This window comes from Syngnathus scovelli, chromosome 2, assembly GCF_024217435.2.
Source record: "Syngnathus scovelli strain Florida chromosome 2, RoL_Ssco_1.2, whole genome shotgun sequence".
In the NCBI taxonomy this organism is placed as follows: domain Eukaryota; kingdom Metazoa; phylum Chordata; class Actinopteri; order Syngnathiformes; family Syngnathidae; genus Syngnathus; species Syngnathus scovelli.
In genome coordinates, this window is record NC_090848.1 from 8872421 (window position 1) to 8882047 (window position 9627).

At 40.1% G+C, this 9627-nt stretch overlaps 1 long non-coding RNA gene across 3 annotated transcripts in view; it reads right to left on the reverse strand.

Moving 5' to 3' along the window:
* The window catches only part of LOC125989211 (uncharacterized), a 33942-nt gene that overhangs the window by 11488 nt on the left and 12827 nt on the right, over positions 1 to 9627 (reverse strand). For 2 of the 3 annotated variants that reach the window (XR_011088279.1, XR_007488624.2), the window contains exons 4-5: positions 5679 to 5807; positions 4741 to 4855 (exon numbers count right to left, since the gene is read on the reverse strand). This is a non-coding gene — a long non-coding RNA (uncharacterized lncRNA). The remainder of the gene's footprint in view (positions 1 to 4740; positions 4856 to 5678; positions 5808 to 9627) is intronic. The other variant, XR_007488625.2, reaches the window with a different exon arrangement.

The window sequence follows — 9627 nt, forward strand, 5'->3', positions numbered from 1 at the left end:
ACCTGTTGAGACGCCAATTCTGCTCCTCTATAGTCTTGACCGCAAGCCTGACGATTCATCAGGCTAACTAACGTGATGGAGGATCGTCTGCTGCCTGATTGATGACCCTGTCGCAAATCTCTATTTAGACAACCCGACGGCGAAAAGTGCAATTTGACCAACGCATTTGTGTCTGATGGTGACGAATCAAACTTCAAAACCGACGGCTCCGCTTCAGACGACTGGAAACTGTGATGTCATTCTCAGGCGACAGCAAGTGGCAAAATGGCTGCCCACTGAGATGGATAGAAAAAGGTGGCTATTGCTTTAAAAAAAAAAAAGAGGTTTCAAGCTGCGTATTGCTACTCTGAGCTAAAAATGAGATGAAACCTAAACAGGAAACAAACGTCTGAATTAAACAGGTTGCCAAGGCATGTGCACCAGAAGGACCAGCATTAAATCAGGATGCACCAAGTGTTTTATTATTTACATTCTATTTGATTATATTAATATTGCTTTGTTTTTCCAAGGTCGAATATTTTAGAAAGTTTTTTTTTTCTTTGTTAGAAACCCCCCCACAATTATTAGTTTAGAATGGGTTCAAGGCATTTCCATTCATTTCAATAGACAAAGGCAATTTAAATGTCAGTATTTTGAGTTACAAGCATGGCCACTTAAAGAAGAAACTTCTATCTCAAGGAACCACTGCGTAAATATTTTTTAAAACTGTCAAAATTATTTTTTTGTCACCACTTGGCAAGAACAATTATTTTTTTAATTAAATTATATTTGACATGGCAGTCAGGAAAAAACTGTTTTTATATTAATCTTGTATAATTTTAGATGATGCAAGAAACAAAGCTGCAATGTGGTATGTGGTAGATGACTACCTCCAATTACTTATGATGCATCCAAAAAAAAAAAAAAAAACAGATTACCAGGAAAATCATAGCGTGCGTTCTGGTCAGCTGCGCAGGGACATTGAGGTACATCCTTCCCATGCGGAACAAAGAATGAACAAAAGAACGCTTTCTAGCTAAAAAAAAAAAGGGCCGTCTTGCCAACTTGGTGAATGATGATTGGCTTGTCACGTTGCTGTCTCTGGCTATCGTCCTGTCATCTGAAACGCTTTCCCAAAACTCAAAACATGTTCTCACTTTGCTAAAGTCCGTGAACTATGGTTACTTGACTTGGACACTGGCTATAAAAAGCGCACACACACCCACGAGACTAATATTGGCATAATTTAGAAAAACTATATCAAGATTTAAAAGGTACCTGTACTTTCAACCTCAAGAAAAACAAGAAATATGAATTTCAGTGTAAACTCTGCAATCTATGATGTAAAGTTGCTTTGCTAAGTCCCAATTGAAGTGACACTGTTGACATTTGTCCCCATAAGGTCCATGACCTAGAGAGGTTGTCCCACTTTGGTTCAAGTCTGTGGAGGCTTTGCGTAACCTATCCAATGTTCTCACAAAATGTTCCCACTTGACTTTGCCTTGCAGTCAGTGAAACCCACCACGCCTGAAGTGGACCAGAAGGTGAATGAGTTCATCTTTCCAATGAACTCACAAAGTGGCTCCCAGTCCATTTTAGATGTGATTTTAAGGTTTTGTTACTTATTGCTCAAAAAAAAAAAAAAAAAAAAAAAAATCCCATGACTTAGCATCTTTCTATCTTGCTGACTTAGTGATACCATATGTTTTATCCCAGAACTTACGCTTGCAACACACTTGTCTTTCGGTGGCTACGAACGCTAAAAAGGAGTTTTAATTCTCGATTTAGGCACGGGACTCCTGAATGCCCAACCTGGAGAAATGAGAGCAGCGACCTCTGTATTGTCGACTTCAGGCTTAGTTTTACACACACTTAGGTAAAACACATCTAGTATGCAAATTTCCTCTTGCCCGGCCGAACCACCTGACATCTAGATTTTGGCCTGTTTTACTGCAACTTCTCCTTCCTCCTCTCCTGCTTGCATGTTTGAGGTGGACCACTTTACCCGTAGAAGTGTGACTGTGAAAGTTACTATAAAATATTTTGGATGTCGTTATCAACGGGTTTATACAAAGATAAGCGTGGAAGTCAAGTCGCACGCATTGTGTTTGCGCATACCAGCACAAGCTCGTGAGTAAGGACCGGAGCTGTGCTGGGAACCAATGCAGGTCTATGTTTGCAACACTGGCCTCTAAACTCCAGATGATAACAGAAACAATCTGACATTAGCTGATGATCAGACTGCAGCGAGCAGAACAGTGTGGCTGTGTCGGGGCATGCAGGCACAGATACAACAGATAAAGTCACTTTGTTTGTCGCAGGCAGAACAAGGAGGATGGGCGCACTTACGAGAGATGTGTACATTTAGGTATATGTTTGAAGAATCTATCTGTTCTTAAAAGGTTTTAAATGTACTCACACAAAGCCGAGTGTATCAGCTTGTGTATGAAATTCACTTGAGAAATAAATCTGCCTTTCCTTAAATTGGCCTAATTTGCTTCACGTTAGGGGGTTGTCAGCATGACAGCGGGAGGAAGAGCTGCTCTCAAGAGTGAGCGAGGCCTAACCAGGACTGAGGAAACATCCATTTGATGACACTAAGTCTTTAATCCTCCAGCACAGTCAGTTTCTTGTACAACTTCAGGGGTTTGTTTGTTTTTGTTACCCCTAAATTCCACTGCAGAACTTAGCCTCTTTGTTCAGTGTCCTGGCAACCAGTCTGTGTGCGGAACAGAAAGACAACATATCAAGCAAATGCGCTGTTCATTCAAAACCTTAGGGCCTTATCTTAAGACAGAAAGAGGTCAAGTAAGGCCTACATCCAAAGTAGAACCTCAACAGAATTTTGTGCTAACACACATCCTACTTTTTTTTTTTGTCAAATAAAGGGAAGATTTAATTTCTTGTGAGAATCAGAAAGACAACAGTGAGCCAGACTATGAGAAATAGAATGTGCAATAATTGAAGCTTGTTTGCAATGCATGACACCGCTATATCTAGTTGCCTTCACATGGGAGCTTAAAGAGATTTGTAAAATGTAGAAATTTGAACATTATTGAAGGTGCTGGTGGTGGCGAAGTTGCTGTTAAAGGCACCAAAGCTAGGTAAGGGAGCAGTACAGGCAGAGTAGAAAAAAAAAAAAAGAAAAATAGGCTTCAACGAACTTACGGGATTGGCCACGATTAAAAATTTCAGAAGGTTGACTGTTTTCTGATTTTCCTTCTAGAAGTCAGGTAGTCAACACAGTCTGTACTATCTTCCCCAAAAATATCAGGGCAGGGCGATATATCGTTACCATATCGAAATCGAGATATGTACATTCATTCATATGAACATTGACATTGCAACGTTTGTGTAGCATGTAAAGATCAGTCCAACCAATCACATACCTCCTGTCAAGTTTGATCATTCATCAACAGCTAAAATGAGACAATGACAGTGACGAGGGTTACATGCAGTCAATAACCTTTTTAAGACCCGAATATTGGCAGCATTCAAGTTTTGAAAGGCCATGTAAACACCCGCAGAAACCCAAATACGTCCATAATCGGGTCGTTAAATTTTTGAATAACACCTCTGAGTTATCGCTGGTGGAATTTCCTAACCTGGAATGGGCCCATAAAACATTTCTTAGACTCCTCCATAACAAATAAATTCAGGAAAAATACAATGGATGACATGACCTATACTAGAGATATGAATAATCATTTTTCCTGTTGAGTCAAAAGCAGTTTTGGCCTTTCACCTGCACCTCTCACTCCCTTATTTATTTACCTCTCAGTGCATGTTTTCATTTGGACACAAGAGGGTGGCATCGACTGGGTTCTGCGGGCAATAATAAGACCAACCAGGTGCATCGGTGGGCAGCTTCCACCAAGTAGAAATTGAGCAACCAGGCGCACTGGTTGAGGCCATGGGCGTAGCATCGCTTTAAAAGCCTCAATATCATTTAAAGGCGAATTCATTGTGGTCAAACACGTAAGACTCTCCATTTAAAAGACTATTGAGGTGTTTGAAACTTTAAATTCATGTGATCGATGAAGTCCCAGGAAGTTCAAGGACCTGTCTATAGTAGTAATGCATTTTTGTTTCCTTGTTTCAAGGTTTTCAACCTGCATCTGTGTCTTAGTAAAGACAAGAAACTGAGTTGAGCCTACATCTGCTTTCTTCCTTTTTCAAGTTGACCCGACTGGTTTAAGTCAAGTCAAGTCAAGTTTATTTGTATAGCCCTAAATCACAAACAGTCTCAAAGGGCTTCACATAGCCAAAAAATTGACAATTATTCTCAAAGCGAAAGGAAAAGAAACTTGACATTTACTCTTGACCACTCTTTCCATAGGTGACCATCTAGCGCCAAACTAAACATTTTGTCATTTTTGGGGAACACAAAGCTACTTTAACATCAACCGAAAAAGGCTCACAAAATGAGGTACGGAGATGCTTTAAAACAGTTTGGGGATTTACCCCACCCGCTTTGTAGACTCCCTGAAAACATTGACGGGCCCTGAATTGCCGGATGAACATCCTGCAAGTATGAACAGCCACAAACAGATGGCGTGTGCAATCCAAAATTATTATGTAATTAATTGAGGTCGACATTATGCTCGATCATGTCACCATGTGAGGATGGATGGGTATCGTGTTTAAGTGAGTAGGTGGGCAGCTAAGCAACCACAAAGACGTACAGCTGAGAATCCTTTCAGTGTCATGTGACTGCACGCTTGAGATTAACCGAAAAATAATGAGGAAAAATACGCCTACCGTTTAAAAGGACGGGATGACAGATGACGTGGAGATGGACAGAATTAGCTCTGTATTCTTTTTGTTTGCGCACACCTGCACGTGTGCGAGCAGGTGTATGCGTGTGTCTCAATCTCTGTGTGAAAGAAAAAAAAAAAAAAAAAAATCAAGCATTAAAGTTAGGGTAGTGCTATTTTCCACGTCTGTTATTGCCTGTTGCTTGGTGAGTCATCAAATTAAAAGCAAGTTAGAAATAAATACAAAAAACTCCCGCTCCTTTGCGGGTCAAAAATGGGTCATTGTCATAAAAGCTCTAATGACACTTTTAATTCCAAAATGTTCTTGAAGGATCTTTGAGCTGAAGTGAAAAGATATGACTGCTCTTTTGCATACGCACACTAGCAGAAAGGAAAATCAACGGTGTTATTTCCAAGATTTGTTTGAATTTGTTTACTGTCTTCTCAAATGTATAAAGACTGTTTGTCTTAACCGTTATATGAGAAGTCGGGCTCAGCAATTAATTGAAATGTAATCGTAATTTCGATTTTGGCTTCTCACGATCGTAAAAACATTGTAATGGAAGAAAAATGATGAATGTGCCAAACAGCATGGTTTATGATATGGTTTTTGCCCTCCCTGAGTGTGCTTTAAGCTTTTTATTGACACCAGCCGATCGCTGGATTTAAGACATTACCATCCATGAAAAAATGTGCATGAAATGCAAATTCTCAGCCAATCCGATCCAGCCGATCAGTTAAGTCTACTTGTGTCATGAGTAAAATTCAGCCGATATTTTGGACTGTTAAAATGTCGTGCTCTGTCGGTAGCAGGTTAGCATTTGCGCTTGATGGACAGTCACACCTACTTCTTGCTTTGTTGCTGCTGAGTAATGGAAGCGGAGCGCGAGACGTAGCCTGGAGCAAACTGTGCCTCACTCAGATACCTGACAGTCTCCTTACCTTGCTCGTGTCCAAAGTAATTCAGGTGCAAGAAAAATGATGATGGTGTGCAAGACTTGTTTTGTTGGGCTGCTGCCTGGGAGACAGATGTAACATCTACAGAGTGGCTCTGCCAGTTTCCTGTCACTCCTAATGGAAGAGAACGTAAAAAGAGTCTCATTGAGAATTGCAGCTGCAAGCTTTCTGTTGAGGGCAAAAACTTTGTAGTTTTAACTTTGTTTCAACTTTCTCATTGCATAAAATCATTTTGCCACCGCTTCTGGCGTTATCAGTAGCTCACATTTGATGATTACGAACGCTTTGGAACTGTGCAAATGGTTTTAGGAAGAAAATGATAATAAAATTTCATGCATTTGTGCCTTGCAATACAAGTTTAATTTGTTCTGTGACCACAGTTGTAACTTGAAACGGCAATCAAATTATTTTTCCCATTGAAATGAATGGAAATGCCATTAATCCATTCTCTGCACTCCAAAACATACAGTCATTAACATTGTTAAATGGAATTAAAAATAATTTTGTGGCACGGCATCAGTTAAGTGCAGCTCATTAATTCTTCTCTGAAGTTATCACTGCAGCACTAATATTAGTGTTCTACGTAGAGGATATGGCTGAACCATTTGTTTTCAATCCGAAGCTTCAAGAGTTAAATAATTGACTGCCACCATAAAGCACTCGTTTCTCAGTTTTGAGTTCAAAAGTCAACAGACCCACAAAAATTAATCAGTTGAACGGTAGTTTGTATCTCAAAAAAAAGGGTGAAATTGGGTAACACAGTATTGTGTGACTATCACTGATTCGGACAAAGATTTGTGTCTTGCTTCGGCACAATTAAGTCTTCAAGAATGAAGGCAATCTAAGAAATCCATTGTGAAACCTTTAAGAGGCAGCTTACCAAAGTCAAATCCAATATTTTTTTTCTTAATGCTTTGCAAAGGCCTACAATGACTGAGTAGTCCTCAAAGACAACATGTTCTCTTCTTATGAAATATGCTGGCAATTCAAACAATGTGAAAATTAAACAGCCCCCTTCGCCGACTGCCAATTTCATTTGGAAAGTATGTAAGATGGATGTGTCTTTTTGGAAAAATTGTGGCTCATAAACAATCACACATTTCGCCAGGCTGCTTTCCAGTGCGTAAGCCGGACTTGTCCATGGGATGCACATATTTGTGAAAAGATGATAAATGTTATGAAGTTCCAACTACCAGTGTGGTGCCAGAACACATTACAAACAATCCATCATTGCTACAGCATACATAAATTGGGAGGCGTGAGGTAATAAAAAAAACAAAACAAAAAAAAAAACGCAGTTGAGTGACTCGCAGCACTTTGTTGAAACTGCAAACAGACCCATACAAAACGGACAAAACTGCAACCACGCTCTTCAAAAAAACGAATCACGTTTTTGATGCTTAAAATAGATCACATCAATCACCCATTGCAAAACTTTAACAGCATTCCTGATCAAGTGTGAAACGAATCAATGCGAACGCGTGCTAGCTCTGATGAAGTTGTGGAACAAATGAGCCAAAACAAAACACTGCAACAGCTCATCCCCATGGCGAGGACACTGTGAAGAAAAATCAGTCTGGAAATCAAGTATCAACAAGCATTAGAGCTTAAAATATTATATGCTGAACATCTCCACATAGGTATGCGGATACGACAAGACAATCCATCACAAACTTAATGGGAAAACAATATGCAGACACTTGGCAGTGTCATCACACGGCGTTTTAAAAGTTGTGAGAGTCCAGGATGTTTCCTTCCACTCACAACTTGTCACTCGCTGGATTTTAATTCACTTACAATTGATTAGCAACACCACTCCTGCAAATCGGTGTGTACCGTCAAAGCTAGTAATTATTGCCAGCGCTGAGGCTTAATCTGATGCGAGTTCCGAACAAAATAAATCATTAAATACGTGAAATAAATGTGAATAAACGTTGGTGTTGTGCTCCTCAAGGCTGGATGATGGCAATTTTGCTAAATTAGCCTGCAAAGACCTTCCATCTGAGAAAGTTCCAGCCAGAAGCAGCAGAGATCACTTTTGTCCTCTACTAGCAGTTTGGCTATACTGGCTTCCTCAAAAATGTAAAACAAAATCCGTAAGACCATTCTTGCTTGCTTTATTTAGAAAAACCACACAGTTAGCAAAAATTGAGCTAAGGCATGTACTGTACAGAGTTGTGAGCAGATCTGGATCTCTTTTTGCAGATCTTTTTCTCATGAAGGAGTTGACATATAACGCAGTTACTCTTGGCTACAATTCCTCCGATGGCCGCCGTCTGATTTTTTTTCTTATCCACAGGTTTGAATCTCTTGATTCATCGCTCTCAAAATCTGTCCGCCGACATATTTCCATAGCGTGCTGCATTGGATTGAGTTCCCCTTGAAAACGCTTGCGGTGCCTTATCAGTCAAATGGAACGCTAAGCTCACAGTTCAAACAATGACTTGTTTTTCCCAAAATATTTATACAATGGGAGGTTGAGACTTTACCTCCCTTGTGGAGCTATCCTTCAGATGCAGTCTGGCCTCTCTCTATTGAAGAGTAAACTCCCAACTTTCCTTTATGAGGCCCGCTCTGTGATTGGACAGGAGCTGGGCAACCTTGAGACTATGGCTGAGAGGATGATGAATGACAAAATCAGGGCCATCGGGGCGCCCTCCTCTCACCCTCTCTATGATAAGCTTTTGCCAGATAAGCTCTTTATTCAGCCATTGCAAGTAGCAGAACTTGAGCGTTGCAGTGTTACTTTGTATCCACAACCATGTACAACAGCAGAGTGGGTCACAATGCACACGATTTTGTGTAGTCACTTATAAGGAAAAAAAAAAAAAAAAACGTGTAAATGAGAGTAAAACGAATACATCAGGTACTTTACTATTCCTTTCCAGAGTATTTTGCGGTATCCGAAGCGCTCATTCCATGTTTGTCTTTGAGAAAATTCCACAAAGATGATTGCTACTTGTCACTTACATTGTGTTTTATTTTCTTGAAAGACTTCACATAGTGTAGAGTACATTTTCCGAGACATTTGATTACTTAACTGTTGTTTATTTCTAGTGGCATTTCAACGACAATCAAGTACGTACACCTCTCACTGACAGACACAAAGAAAAAGCGAAGCAAAAGTGGCATAAACAGCGGAGAAAGGAAAATGTTTAACAACGAACGAGGGTATGATGATAGTAGAAAGACATCCGTGATCAGATAGGCCACCTATCTAAACAGGATGGCAAATCTGCACTGTAGACAAGTCACTGGCGCCATTGTTCTCTGTGCCTTCTGCGGTTTCGCACTTAACAAGTGTGGCCTCTTCAAAGGCATACCAGTCAGAAAAGTCATTTGTCTTGCGGAGATATTCTGTCACTCGCCCCGTCCGTGTTGAAATCAGCAAGGACAGCAATCAACCGGAACGCTGATTACAACAACTTCATCAAATAGCAACATGTAAAGACTACTTTGCTGCTGAGCTGCAGCGGAGGTGTTATTTATTTATCCGTGGCAACAGAGCAATCACGAAGTCGTCGGGACGATACTCTGGTTGGTTGGAGAGGAACCTGTAGCTGCTTTCGTACTGGCCGTCAAGAGTCTAGTAGTTCATACCGCATGTCATTTTCCCATTTTTTTGCTGTCACATTTGGTTTTGGAGTCTCAAATTATTTTATTATCATTGTTATTTATCTGCTGTATTTTGTTAGAGCTGCAGTGCGCTAGAAAGAAAGGTGAGTGGAGAACTGCAACGATTCATCGATTAATCAGCAACTCACTCATTATCAAATTAATCAACCATTTTGATCATGTATTAATGGCTTAGAGTAGGGGTGTTAAACTCATTTTTGTCGCGGGCCGCATCGTAGTCATAGTTTCCCTCGGAGGGTCATTATGATTATATAGTATAGGCTATAAAACAAATTGATGAATAACTAGTTTTGAAATC